Raw genomic sequence first — 14,387 nt, 5'->3', positions numbered from 1 at the left:
TGGGATTACACCTGATTCAACATTTGGTATCAGAGCGGGTTTACATAAACTTGATAATTAATTTGTAAAATGATCACATGGCACACATTGGTGTATCTCCATTCGGTGAGGGACACTCATCCACTAGAGCACCCACTTTCTGTGGTGTAAATTAGACCTATTGGAAATGTAGGATGAGCATATATTTACTAAACGTAGATTGGAAGGTTTGGAAAATAGTGACAAAGGGAAATCACATTCCCATGAAAGTAATTGATAAGATTAATGTACCTAAAACTGAAGATGAATATACTGAAGAGGATTGGAAGTCAGTTCAAATCCATGCCACTGCCATGAACTTACTTTTCTGTGCACTAGATGTCAATGAATTTAATAGGCGTAATGGCATGTAACTAATTTAAAGAAATTTGGGAAAAGTTAGAAGTTACATATGAAAGCACTAAGGACGTTAAGGATAGTAGGATAGACATGCTCACTGGTGAATATGAAGCATTTAAAATGACGACTGATGAATCCGTACAATCTGTGTACACTAGATTCACACACATCATTAACTCTTTAAATGCTCTTTGAAAAACTTACCCTACTTATGAGTTGATCAGGAAAATACTTAGGGGATTACCTCCAGTGTGGGAAGCAAAAGCTACGGCAATAGTAGAAGGGAGAAATCTCAAGGAGATGTCCGTCGATGAACTCATTGGATCGCTCATCACCTATGAGTTAGCAATAAATGAGAGGAAAAATAAGCAAAGCAAAGTAAAGAAGGTCACTGCACTTAAGGCATCATCAAGCTATTCATGTGAAGAAAGTGATTCCGAAATGAATGATGACATGACCTTGCTAACAAAGAAGTTCGGGAAGTTTTTGAAGAAAAATGAAAAGTTCAACAGAAAATTCTAGAACTCTAAATCGGAAAGAGGAGAGCAAAGCATGAAGAAAAAGAAGGAGGATCCACTAACATGCTACAACTATTGAGAAGTTGGGCATATCAAAACTAAGTGCCCCAAGCTCATAAAAGCTTCAAAGAAAAAGAAGAAGGCGCTAAAATTCGGCTGGGATACACACAGCACTAGCTGTTCAGAATCTGAATCCAACGACGACGAGGTTGCCAATCTGTGTCTAATGGCACATGATGACCTTGAGGTGCAATCATCTTTTTCATCATCTTCATATTATTATAGTGAATCTGAAAATGAAAATGATATGATTTCATATGATGAACTGAAATAAGAATACATGTACACTATTAAAATACTTGAGAAGAAAACAAAGAAAATTTCTGAGTTGAGAAGCAAAGTCAAAGAACTTTCAAATCTAGTTGAACACCAAAATGAATCTCATGCATCTTTCATAAAAGATAAAGATTTGAAAATTGAGGAGTTAGAAAAGGATTTGAAAGATAAATCTGAAATTATGTGTAAATTTACTGAAGGGTAAAATAATTTTGAAAAGCTCTTAGGATCTCAAAGAAATTCCCTAGAAAAGGAAGGGCTCAGTTTTAATGGTAAGGAAAATATAAAGAAAAGACATCTTTACATGGGGTATTTTACAAAAGAATCAAAGTCATATGTTCTAACTAAGAATCATTATAGAAATACGACATGCTTTAAATGTAGAAGGTTGGGTCACATACAATTCGACTGTCCTTTCAAAATTAAAGATGTAAAAATAAAGAAAGTATGAAAGGTCAAAGGTCAATCTAGTACTAACCCTCTTGGACCCAAGACAATCTGGGTACCAAAGCTAGTTGTTTAATTGTATCTTGCAGATTTTCCTAAGATTAGCATCCTCAAAAGATAGATGGTATATGGATAGCGGATGCTCACGCCACATAACCGGGGATAAAGAAAAATTCACATCCATCATACCCAAGGATGAAGGGTTTGTTACTTTTGAAGATAATGCTAAGGGAAGGATCACAAGTGTCGGTAAATTTGGTAATGATTCCTCACTCATTATTGATAATGTTTTATTAGTTGAAGGTTTAAAGCACAATTTATTGAGCATAAGTCAACTATGTGATAAAGGCTACAAAGTATCATTTGAACATGACAAGTGCATAGTTGAGCACAAAAATGATAATAAGATACTGTTCATTGCTAAGCATCATGAAAACGTATATACCACAAGCTTTGATAACTTAACTTTATAGAGTGTGACTTGCTTATCTACTATGAATGAAATAAGCTGGATTTGGCATAGGAGACTAGGACACGCAAACATGGATTTAATCTCAAAACTAGTTAAGAAAGAATTAGTTAAGGGACTGCCTAAGAGTAAATTTGTGAAAGATAAAATCTGTGATGCATGCCAACTAGGAAAACAAGCAAGAACAAGCTTTAAGAAAAAGAAAGAGATCTCCACTACTAGGCCACTTCAAATGCTACACTTAGACTTATTTGGACCAAACCCAATTCAGAGTTTAGGAGGAAAATCATACGCTTTTTTCATAGTTGATGACTTTCCAAGATACACATGGATACTATTCTTAGGTCATAAAGATGAAGCATGTGAAAAATTTATAAACCTGTGCAAGAAAGTCCAAAATGAAAAGGGATACACAATTACTAAAATTCGAAGTGATAGGGGTAGATAATTTAAAAATCAAGGCATGGAAGACTATTGTAATTCATTAGGAATTGCCCATAATTTTTCAGCTCCTAGAATACCAAAACAGAATGGTGTAGTTGAAAGGAAGAATAGGTCTATAAAAGAAATGGCCAGAACTATGCTTAACGAACATAAATTACCTAAATACTTTTGGGCCGAGGCAGTGATTACCGCTTGCTATGTGTTAAATAGAGTTCTTATTAGAACATCACTTAATAAGACTCCTTACGAATTATGGAATGACCATAGACCAAACATATCATATTTTTATTTCTTTGGGTGTAAGTGTTTTGTGCTTAAAGACAATGAGCATCTAAGAAAATTTGATGTGAAATCAGATGAAGGTATCTTCCTAGGGTATGCTTTAGATAGTAAAGCCTATAGAGTATATAACAAACAAACATTAACGGTCATGTAATCTATTCATGTAGTGTTCGATGAGTCAAATCCCTTCTCCAAAAGAACTGATGAAGATGAAGTTGAATTAAACAAGGAACTAGAAGAACTATCAATTGAGAATGATTCAGAAAAGAAAAATCAACTTAAAGAACCATCCATTGATATTGATCAAATTACAAATGAGGTTAATGAACCACCTAGAGAATGGAAATACATAAAGAATCATCTCATAGAGATCAAATAATAGGTGAACCATTACGTGGAGTAGCCACTCGCTCCTCTCTTAGGAACATGGTTAGTCATTTTGCATTTCTATCTCAAGAAGAACCTAAGAATGTGAGTGAAGCTATAGAGGATGAATCTTGGGTGCTATCCATGCAAGAAGAATTAAATCAATTTGAAAGAAACAAAGAATGGACTTTAGTTCCCAGACCTGAGGATAAGTCAATCATTGGGACCAAATGGATATATAAGAATAAGAAAGATGAACATGGAGTAGTTGTGAGAAATAAGGCTAGATTAGTAGCTCAGAGATATAATCAAGAAGAAGGTATAGAATTTGAAGAAACATGTGCCCCTGTAGCTAGGATGGAAGCCATATGAATGCTTTTAGCATATGCAGCTTTTAAGGATTTCAAACTATATCAAATGGAAGTCAAAAGCGCATTTTTAAATAGCCACATAAATGAAGAAGTGTATGTAGAACAACCCCCAAGCTTTGAAAACCATAAGAATCCAGATCATGTTTATAGACTAACAAAAGCCTTGTACGGTTTAAAGCAAGCTCTTCGTGCTTGGTATGAAAGGTTAAGCGGTTTTCTATTAGAAAATGGATTTATAAGAGGAAAGATAGATACGACCCTATTCATAAAGTCTAAGAAAGATGATATTCTCCTAGTGCAAGTATATGTTGATGACATCATATTTGGCACTACAGATAAAAAATTGTGTAATGAATTTGCCAATACCATGCAAAATGAATTTGAGATGAGCATGATGGGTGAACTAAATTTCTTCCTAGGACTTCATATCAAAAAAGAAAATCATGGAATATTCATAAATCAATCAAAGTATATTAGAGACTTACTCAAAAAGTTTAATATGAAAGACGGAAAAATACTAGGTACACCTATGAGCGCTTCATTGAAATTAGACAAAGATGAACAAGGTATACCAGTAGACGTCAAGCTATATCTTGGAATGATAGGTAGCTTGTTATACCTGACTGCCAGTAGACCAGATATAATGTTTAGCGTATGTTTGTGCGCAAGATTTCAGTATGCACCAAAAGAGTCCCATTTACTAGTTAGTAAACGGATACTTAGATATCTGATAGGAACCGTGGACATTGGGTTAAGGTATCCTAAGTACACATCCTTTGAGATTCTTAGTTATTTAGATGTTGGTTTTGCGGGTAGCAAAGTGGATAGAAAGAGCACTAGTCGTACTTGTCATTTCTTAGGACACTTCTTGGTCTCTTGGTTTTCAACGAAATAAAATTTAGTTGCTCTTTCCACAACTGATGTTGAAAACATAGCAGCAGATAGTTGTTGTGCTCAAACGCTTTACATGAAGCAACAATTGAAGGATTTTGGATTAAGTTATGAAATAATCCCTATAAGATGCGATAATACGAGTGCAATAAATATCTCAAAGAATCCTATTGACCTTATAGGTCACGCCCGATTTTGATTATGAAAAATATTCATTGTAACTAATGGGTGTTTGAGGTTCAATGCAGGAACTAAGATTGTTAGATCAAGATGAGCACAAAGCAAGTAAAAGTTTGAAGACTAATTATCGATCTTAATTGTAATATTTGTAAAAATTAGTATGTAATAGTAAGTAGGGCTCTGGTTTGTAATAAGCTCACACACAGCACATGCATGATTTATTACGTAAGCTCAAACAAACCGTGAGTGAGAAATGACCTTAGAAAGACCTTAGGGTTTACCCTTCGGTCAATCGACACTGGAATTTTTTGGTGTCTTAATTTTGGACCCCGAGTGACCCTAGGACACACACATTTTCACACATACTTGTTAGGAACTTGAATAGGGCTTGTATGCTTCAAGACAGGACCGAAATGCACACTTGGTGCACTTTCGATCAACCAGCCAAGTCAGTTCATTTTGACCTAGTCGACTGAAACCTCCCTGGGTCAACTGATTGACCAAGGTCTTGGTCGACCGAACCAGAATAGTTCAAAAAGCCCCAATCGACCGAAACCCTCTTTTGTCAACATTTTGACCACCTAGTCGACCGAACCAAGTAGTTCAAGAAGCCCTGGTCGACCGAAACCCCCTAGGGTCAAAAGTTTGACCATCTGGTCAACCAAGACAGAAATGAACTCCAACTACCTGGTCGACCGAGGGTCCTCGGAAGAAATCCCAGTGGTTTGGTCTATCGAACCAGCCAGTTCAAAATGGTCTAGTCGACCGAACTTCGGAAAATTGAGAAAACGCCCTCTCCTGGTCGACCAAGCCCTTAGTTCAAAAGTCCCTTGGTCGACCGAACCATATGAGTCCCGGTCGACCAAAATATTTATAGTCGACTAGACCTCTCGGGTAGCCCTGATTTTTACCACAGTTAAATATTTTTTAAACAGGGTTAAAATGCTTTAAATATCATTAAACTTCCCTAATAATACCCAATAGGTCCTCAACGGTCATATTTTCTCTCATGCCTATATATATGAGATCATTTGTGAAAATCAAAAACAATTTAGCCACTTTGATTAGGGGAGAATTCTCTGAAAATCCAAATACCTATACTACTCATTTTTTTAGCCTCATTCACTCAAACTTACCTTCTACTAGAGTCTAAATCATTTGTAAGTGCATTGAGTGTCTGTTTGCAAAGGTTTGCTCTTCTTGTTCTATTTGATAGATACGATTTTATTTGAGAGCAAAATCTAAGGATTCATAGGAGACTTTGGTTGATAAGTCTATCCTAAGAAGACTTTGATAGATCTTCTAAGCTTGCACCTTCATTGTAAGATCTTGAGAAGACTGTATTTGTTTTGGGTGCAAAATATTTTCAAAATACCTTCAAATATCTAGTGGGCTTTATCTTGATAAATATTTTAAAGAGATATTTGTTTGTGTGAGAAAAATATTTGTTGCAATATTCATTGATTCATATCTCTAGTTGAATACAAAGATTACACATCTTTTGCAAACCAAGCATATACTTCATTTGATACTTGCATGCTTGAAACATCCTACTGATTGAAATACTTGAGACTTGACATCTTTGTGTGAACTTATTGGCTGAATATCTTGTGATACAAAGATTGCTTGTTTGACACTTTCATGTATGCATTACACTGATAGAAAATACTTTTGAGAGTTGAACCAACTAGACCACATTGAGCTTACATATTGAATTATATTATGGTGTATGTGATATTGCGCATATTTGGATACATATCTGCTTTACAGGAAAGCAAAATCACTGTACCATTTGATTATATACACATTTTTTGTATTTCCAGGCACGAGCCTGAAGAGGGAGACTAGCCCTGGAATAGTCCCGGATTGGCTTAGACCTGGTTAGGAAAGCTAGGTGCGTCATCCTGTTAAGGTGTGTAGGTTGAGGTCAACGCCGTTAATTGACCTGGTTAAGGTTGAGGTCAGCCCTATGTTAATTTGACCTAGTTGTAAACGGTGCCACTCCACCCTTAAGTGAGCTATTAGTGGAATCTTTCGGCTTGCGAGCTTGAGGCGGGGACGTAGGCACAGTTGTCCGAACCCCGATAACATATCATGTGCCTTGTTTATATTTATGTACTTTATATTTACTGCACATATATGTTATGGTGTGAATGATGCGTTTGATTTAATTTCCACATCATATTTATCTACGCGTTTGGAAATTGCATAGACAGACCCTAGGTCGTGCATATATCATTATTGGATAGATTCACTTAGGAGAAAAAGTTTTAAAATTTCCAATTCACCCCCCCCCTCTTGGGAATACACCAATTCTAACAATTGGTATCAGGGCCTTGTAACTTAGATTTAAATATTATTTAGTAAAAGATCATGATGACTCATGTTAGTGCATCCCCTTCATGTGAGGGAAGGTTGGTCACACACCCACCAGTATTTTGCGATGAAAACTATGCTGTATGGAAATTTATAATGACTGTATATGTGAAAGCTTTAAATTGGAGATTTTGGAAAGTCATTAATTAGGGTGATAGTGTGCCTATTAAATCCATTAATTGTGTTGATGTTCCTAAATCTAAATGTGAATTGAATGATATTGATAGGAACTTAGTGCAGGTAAATTTTGATGCCATGAATACCTTACTGTATGCTTTAGATTCTAATGTTTTATGTGAGGTTATGGCGTGTAGTAATGCTAAGAAGATTTGGGATGAACTTGAGAGAAGATATGGTGCACCCATGCAAAACAAGGTGATCTCTCCATGTGACTCAAGCTCTACTGATCTTAAGGGAGGTGACCAGTGCTTTGTCGCCCTAACTAATAATGAGGTTATCTCTGTTCCTTTTGCTTTAGTAGATAATTATGAAAATGATTCATGTGCTAAATTGAATGATGCATTTGATTGTGAATCATATGATAGCAGTGATAGTGAAAGCATGCCAACTTATGATGAATTGCAATGTGAATATGTTAGGACTCATAAGTTACTTGTTAAATCAAATAAGAAATACTCTATGCTGAAAAACAAGTATGATGCATGCATAAAAGAGTGTGAATCTAAAATTCTTGTTGAAGGAGAGAATGACTTGAAAATTAAAAGATTAGTAAGCAAGAATGAATCATTGGAAAAGGATTTGACTATCTTGAAATCTAAAATTTCTAATGATGATAATAAAGACCACTTGATTGCAGATCTTGAAACTAAAGCAAGCAATATGTCTAAAGAACTTTTGAAACTTCAAAATGCTTGCAAAAATTTGGAGAACTCAAAAATTCAAGATCTAGAGAAGAAAATAGAAGACCAATCTAAGATCATCTACACATTCACTAGAGGCAAGGAAAACTTTGATAAATTGCTAGGTGCACAAAAGATGACCTTAGATAAGGAAGGTATAGGTTATAATGGGATTGAAAATAAGAAAAGAATTAACCTATACATGGGGTACTTTGTAAAAGAATCGAAACATTATGTTAGTACCTTCTCTAGTCCATACACTCACACCACATGCATCTTATGTAAAAAGAAGGGGAACACAAAATTTGATTGCCCATTTAAAAGAAAAGGTGTGAAACCCAAACAAGTATGGAAAATTAAAGAATCACAAACTCCTAACCCATCAAGAATAAAAGGTATAAAAATGATATGGGTTGTTAAGAAAGAAAACCCTTTGAAGTTCAAGGAAGAATTTACTCAAACAGGAATTACATGATCACATAATTCTTCTTTATCATTTAGGATTAGCCATAGGGGGTAGTGTTGACAAAAGGCATAGGAAGTGGTTCGGGCTGAAAATGTAAAATCTTAGTATATGCTAACTATTTAAAATCTTACATACTAAGTATTTTGAAAAATCAAGTCAATCTGCAAATCCAAGCATATAACCAATCTAAACTTAATGCATACATTCCTTGGTTGAAATATGAAATTATTGGCTGTTTGAATGAAAATCCACTTCCAAATGGACATGACATTTTTGCCTTGTATTAAAATTTCAAATTGCTTAACTCATGCGTAAATATGAATATCTAAAGTTAAGCATACATTTTGTCCATTGCCTAGCTTGTGGTCTAGGGAATCCATCTCACACTATATATCATTTAATCCTAAACCCATCATTGAACTTAAATGCCTAATAAAATGTTTAGTCATCACTCTACGTTTGAAGCACTATTAATCATCAACTCCAAATATTTTTGGTGCTTATTAAAAGACATCCTTCCACAATCAAAATTAGAGGCAACCACTAAGGGATTCTAGTTTCATTGATTAATCAAAATATTCCCTCATATGCTTAAAATATTAAAATCTTCTAATTTTGGTTCACCGTATCCTCCACAAGGAATCTTTACCAACCACGATCACTTCAGGTAAAAATCCACCCTCTCATTCGTTCGTATCCTTGCTCCAAAATTATGATCATATCTAAAGGATACATTCCAGTCACCAAAGAGTGGCAGTTCCTAGCTATTCATATTCCCCACAATGCTCTTTGCCAGAATAATTTAGGACATATAATTTACAATGCTTATCTAGTACAATGTCCTACTTTTGAATACTCTATTGAACTTAAATAAAATGTTTAATCTTTAAGAGTATTCAATTTTCTTCCAAGCTCTCAAACTTTATATAAAATCATTTAAGAGCTTCATCCTCATGAATTAAGTTAAAATGGCTAATTTAATTGATATAGGTTTCAATCTAGGTGATAGAACAAAAATTCAAAGAAACCTATGCATGGACCTTAAAATGAAAAGTCATTTAAACTTAAGCCTCTCACATATTGTAAACCATAAGAAAAGAGGCAAATATAGGCTTAACTCACTCAAAGACATATACATTGTGACCTTTTGGTCCTCTAAGCCTATTCATCCAAAGCCAAGCACATAACATTGAAAATCTTAATACACTTGGCCTAAATAACCTAAAAAATAAGAAAAGACATAAAATGAATTAGCGCATAATTAAGGGGGAGCATTCATCTTTCATATTTATATTCATTAAAATGCTCTCATTTTTTATTTATGCTTATATGTTTGTATGTCTTTGTGAGAACAACTCTGCATTAATCTCATAACTATCCATTGTTAGTTGTTGTTCATATCATCTATTGGATAGTTCATTTCTTTTATAAGTTGTTGATTGAACTACTGAAAAGCATGTTTGTGTTGAAAGCCTCCTACATAGCGGATGCAGTGATATATTGTGCATGCTAGTTGTGGATATTAGGTTGTTGCTTGCTTTATGTAATTTATCTGTTGAAAGCAACCTACTATCAGGTACAGGTTTTTATGGGAAAATGTCCTATATACAAACGGCATGCTGCCAAAATTTGCCAAGATTTTCTCATATAAAATCTTGTATTGAAGATGATTATGATAAAATTAACGTTAAAATACTTTTGATAGGATGAGTGAAAAATATTTGAAAATTAAGTTTCATCCTTGCATAATCATCAAGCAATTAGAGAGCTGAGAACCTATCCTATAGAAAGAACTTATAGGTCTCACATGCATCACTATTGTTTATTGAAATATTGAGGCTCTTCTGATATCCCTGAACATTATATCATGCACGTAAAGTCTCATGTTTTGATATGAAATGTTTTTGGATCATGAGTTGCATTGAATACCTCTATTTTCGATGCAGTTGTTGTCTATAGGTATGACTATACTAATTTGAGATAAATGTTGTTAATAGACATCCAGTATAGTTGTTGAAGAATGGTTTGTGTGCTCACTTATACTTTGGCATATTCAATGAAATCTATCCCTTGCAAAGTATAAGTAGTTTATAGTATCTAAGCAATAATTCAAATTGATAGGGGGAGCATCTAAAATTGAAATGTCTATCATATTATGCTCACCATCTGTTTAGCTTAGATTTGCTTTGAAATCATGTGTGGCATGTGCTTAAACGTACTGTTCTTATTGAAAATCATATTCTGAAATGTGTTGCTTTGCCAGAAGTTGTTTTGTTTGCCATATGACCTTGCACGTGATTATTAAATCTTTAGATCATCATGGTTGTGATTTTTCTAGTTATTTTTCAATATGTGCTTTATTGACAAACCATAAAATTTGTTACTTGCTTGCATGGTAATTAAATTATTTTTGGCAAGCAACCCCCTAGTATTTTGAGCAAACATTAAAAGGGGGATATATGTGTATATTTATATACATATGTATTTATTGTAATACTTTTTGGCAAGATCAAAGTTCAAGACAAACTCTTTTTCCTCTTGCCTAATTATTATTATATACATACATGTTTTTCAAAATTGCATAACTTTGAGTAGTCTTAATTGACTATCGTGCTTTTAAAATGAAATGTAACATGTCATGCATATGCACTGAATGATTAATATTTTCTGCATGCTAAATTTATTTGGTAGGATGAGTATATAAGTAATGCACTTAAGAGAACATCATCCTTGAGCTTAATTCAAGTAAGCGTGCATGCAAATATACAGGGAGTTTAAGTCCCAATCTTTGGATAACTCAATAAGAATTTAATGTCTAAAATCTCATGCATGCTAAGTAATATTAAGAAGAATGAACATATGATGAATGTACTTAAATAAAATTCATTCTTGAGCATCAACGCACTTGTGTATGCCTGAGACTATATCGGGGAGTTTAAGCCCCATCCTTGAGAAGAGAATTATAACTCATCAAGCTCATTGGGCTCATACTATTAATTGGCTTTAACTTTTTGAGTCCGATTTCTTTTATTACTGTTGACCTTATAGGTCACACCCAGTTTTGATAATGACAAATACTCCTATATTTAATAAATATCTAGTTCATGTGCAGGTTCATATTAGCATATCATCGATGGCAAGTGAAAGTTCAAAGCTTAAAGACAAATTCATGCTCTTATTTGTAATAATTTTTAGTGAAATTTGTCTGTAATAGTAATTAGGGTATTCGGTTTGTAATAAACACACACATCACATGCATGATTTATTCTGTAAGCTTAAACCAGATACAAACCAAAAATGACCTTAGAAAAACCTTAGGGTGTACCCTTTTGGTGTCTCCAAATTGGACCCCAAGTGCCCCTAGGACACTCACACTTTCTCATATATTTGTTAGGCACTTAAATTGTGTCAAGATGAGACCGAAATGCACACTTGGTGCACTTTCGGTCGACCGACCAAATCAGTTCACTTTTGGCCTGGTCGACCAAACCATACCTGGGTCAATCGTTGACCAAGGTCCCGGTCAACCGAGACCCTGTAGTTCATATTGACCTTAGTCGATTGAATCACTTGGGAGTCAACATTTTGACCTCTCGGTCGACCGACCACTTTTGTACTCCAACTACCTGGTCGACCGGAGGGTCCTCTGGAGAATTCCTAGAGGTTTGGTCGCCCGAACCATATAGTTCAAAAAGGCCCGGTCGACCGAACCTTGGAAGTTTGGGAAATCTCCCTCTTCGGTCGACCGAGCCTTTCAGTTCAAAAGTCCCCTGGTCGACCGAACCATTTGAGTCCTGGTCGACCAAAACACTTCTGGTCGACCGGACCTCTCGGGTTGCTCCTATTTTTTACCGCGGTTAATAATTTTAGATAAGGTTAAATTGATTTAAATGTCATTAATCTTTTCCAATAATCCCTAATGGGTCCCCAACGATCAAAATTTTCAGTATGTCTATATATACTCTTTCATTTGGTGGATTAATCATTGATTAGCAAAAAGGATTAAGAATTTTCTCTCTAGAGCAAAAATACACTCTTTTGATTCCCAGTGCTCATACCTCCTTACAAATACTCTAGCCTTCCTTCTAAAAGTTCAAAATCATTTGTAAGTGCTTTGAGTGTGTATTCTAAAAGGTTTGCTCTCATTGTTTTAAGTGCCTTGAATCAATTTTTGTAACGAGAGCATAACCTAAGTATTCTTAGGAGGCTTTTCTAATAAGCCTATCCTAAGAAGACTTGTTAAACTTCCAAGTGTTGCATTCTCATTGCAATAACTTAGGAAGTTTGTATTTACATTTGGCTTGCAAAACTATTTTCAAACATATTCAAATATCTTGTAGTATTCATATTGATATTCTTGTGAAAAGATATTTGTGTATGTTATATTAATCTTTGTAGCAATATCCATTCAAATCTATATCATTTGCTGAAACACAAAGATTACTTATATCTTGCAGTCCAAGCATATATATATTCACGGGATTGACACATTCTATTGATTGATATTATTGAGGCTTGTTTGATACTCTGTGTGAACACGTTGCATTGAATACTCTGAAATACACAGATTATTATTGACACTCTCACGTGCGTACTACACTGATAGAAAAATTGTTTGAGAGTTGAACTACTTAGACCACACTGAGCTTACATATTAAATCATTTGTGTTGTATGTGTTTGTGCGCATTTGTGGTACAAATCTGCTTTATGTGAAAACACTCTTGTGTTGTACTTTGTGATTGTATATTTGAGAGATTCCAGGCATGGCCTGAGGGGGCGGTAATCCAGTCTAGTAAGGATTGGTAAAGGTTGAGGTCAGCCCTGTGGTAATTTGACCTGATCTGTATAGGTGTCGCTCCACCCATTTAAGTGAGCAAGTTATTGTGATAATCCTTGTGCTGGTTAGCCAAGGCGGGGACGTAGGCAGTTGGCCGAACCTCGATAACATATCTGCGTGTCATCCTTTCTTTACTGCTTTCTAGTGCTTGTGTGATTGTTTAAACTGCTTTATTTAATTTCTGGTATATTTACATTATTTGTACTAGATTAACCATAGGCTTGTGAACATACTGCTGTTAAGAGGAATACCTAGGAGATAAATTTTAAAAATACCAATTCACCCCACCTCTTGGGATCACGGTAAAGCTAACAATTACTTATACTATATTAAAAACTTAATGAACTCTCATAATTAATGTCAGTATAAGTAGATGCTTCCTAGACATTTCATAGTTTGCATAAATTTAGGGGGAGCTCTCAAGTAAAATTTACAAGTCTAAGAAACAAATTTTATAGTTGATATGTTTTATTACCTTAGACTTGTGAATATTGATTGTTGCTTGTGTGCATAATTCCTATGTATACTCTATGATGGCCTTGGACTTTACATTTTATTGCATAATCATATTGGGCTTAATGAGTATTGATTATTAATGGCCACTTCCTTTGTCCAGTTCATGATGATATTGAAATTTATACTTGATTGATGGACCATACTGAACTGTTTGAGTAGTTGTGGATAACTTGCTAAGTTTATAAACTCAAACAATTCCTTTTTATACAGGATTTCTTTTGGAAAAGCCAATTTACAAATGGCACTCTGCTGAAATTTTTCAAAAATCTTTCTAAAATTTATCATGGATAAATGTAATAATCACCCATTGCCTAGGATCTTAATTCAAATGACCCTTTTTACTGTTGCCAAAAGGGGGAGATGGAAAGGGGCAAAAATAATGGGAAGGACTTTTGTTTACAAATACATTGGATGCATATTGTGAGGGGGAGCCTTCTTTGGCTTATCCCTATATTTTTGCGTCGTGTATTTGTCATCATCAAAAAGGGGGAGAATGTTGACCTTATAGGTCACGCCCAGTTTTGATTATGAAAAATACTCATTGTAACTAATAGGTGTTTGAGGTTTTGTGCAGGAACTAAGATTGTTAAGATCAAAATGGGCACAAAGCAAGCAAAAGTTTGAAGACTGATTATAGATCGTAATTGTA

Source organism: Malania oleifera, chromosome 1 (genome assembly GCF_029873635.1).
Source record: "Malania oleifera isolate guangnan ecotype guangnan chromosome 1, ASM2987363v1, whole genome shotgun sequence".
Classification (NCBI taxonomy): Eukaryota; Viridiplantae; Streptophyta; class Magnoliopsida; order Santalales; family Ximeniaceae; genus Malania; species Malania oleifera.
The sequence above is the reverse complement of the archived record's forward strand: the minus strand, read 5'-3'. Positions refer to the sequence as shown.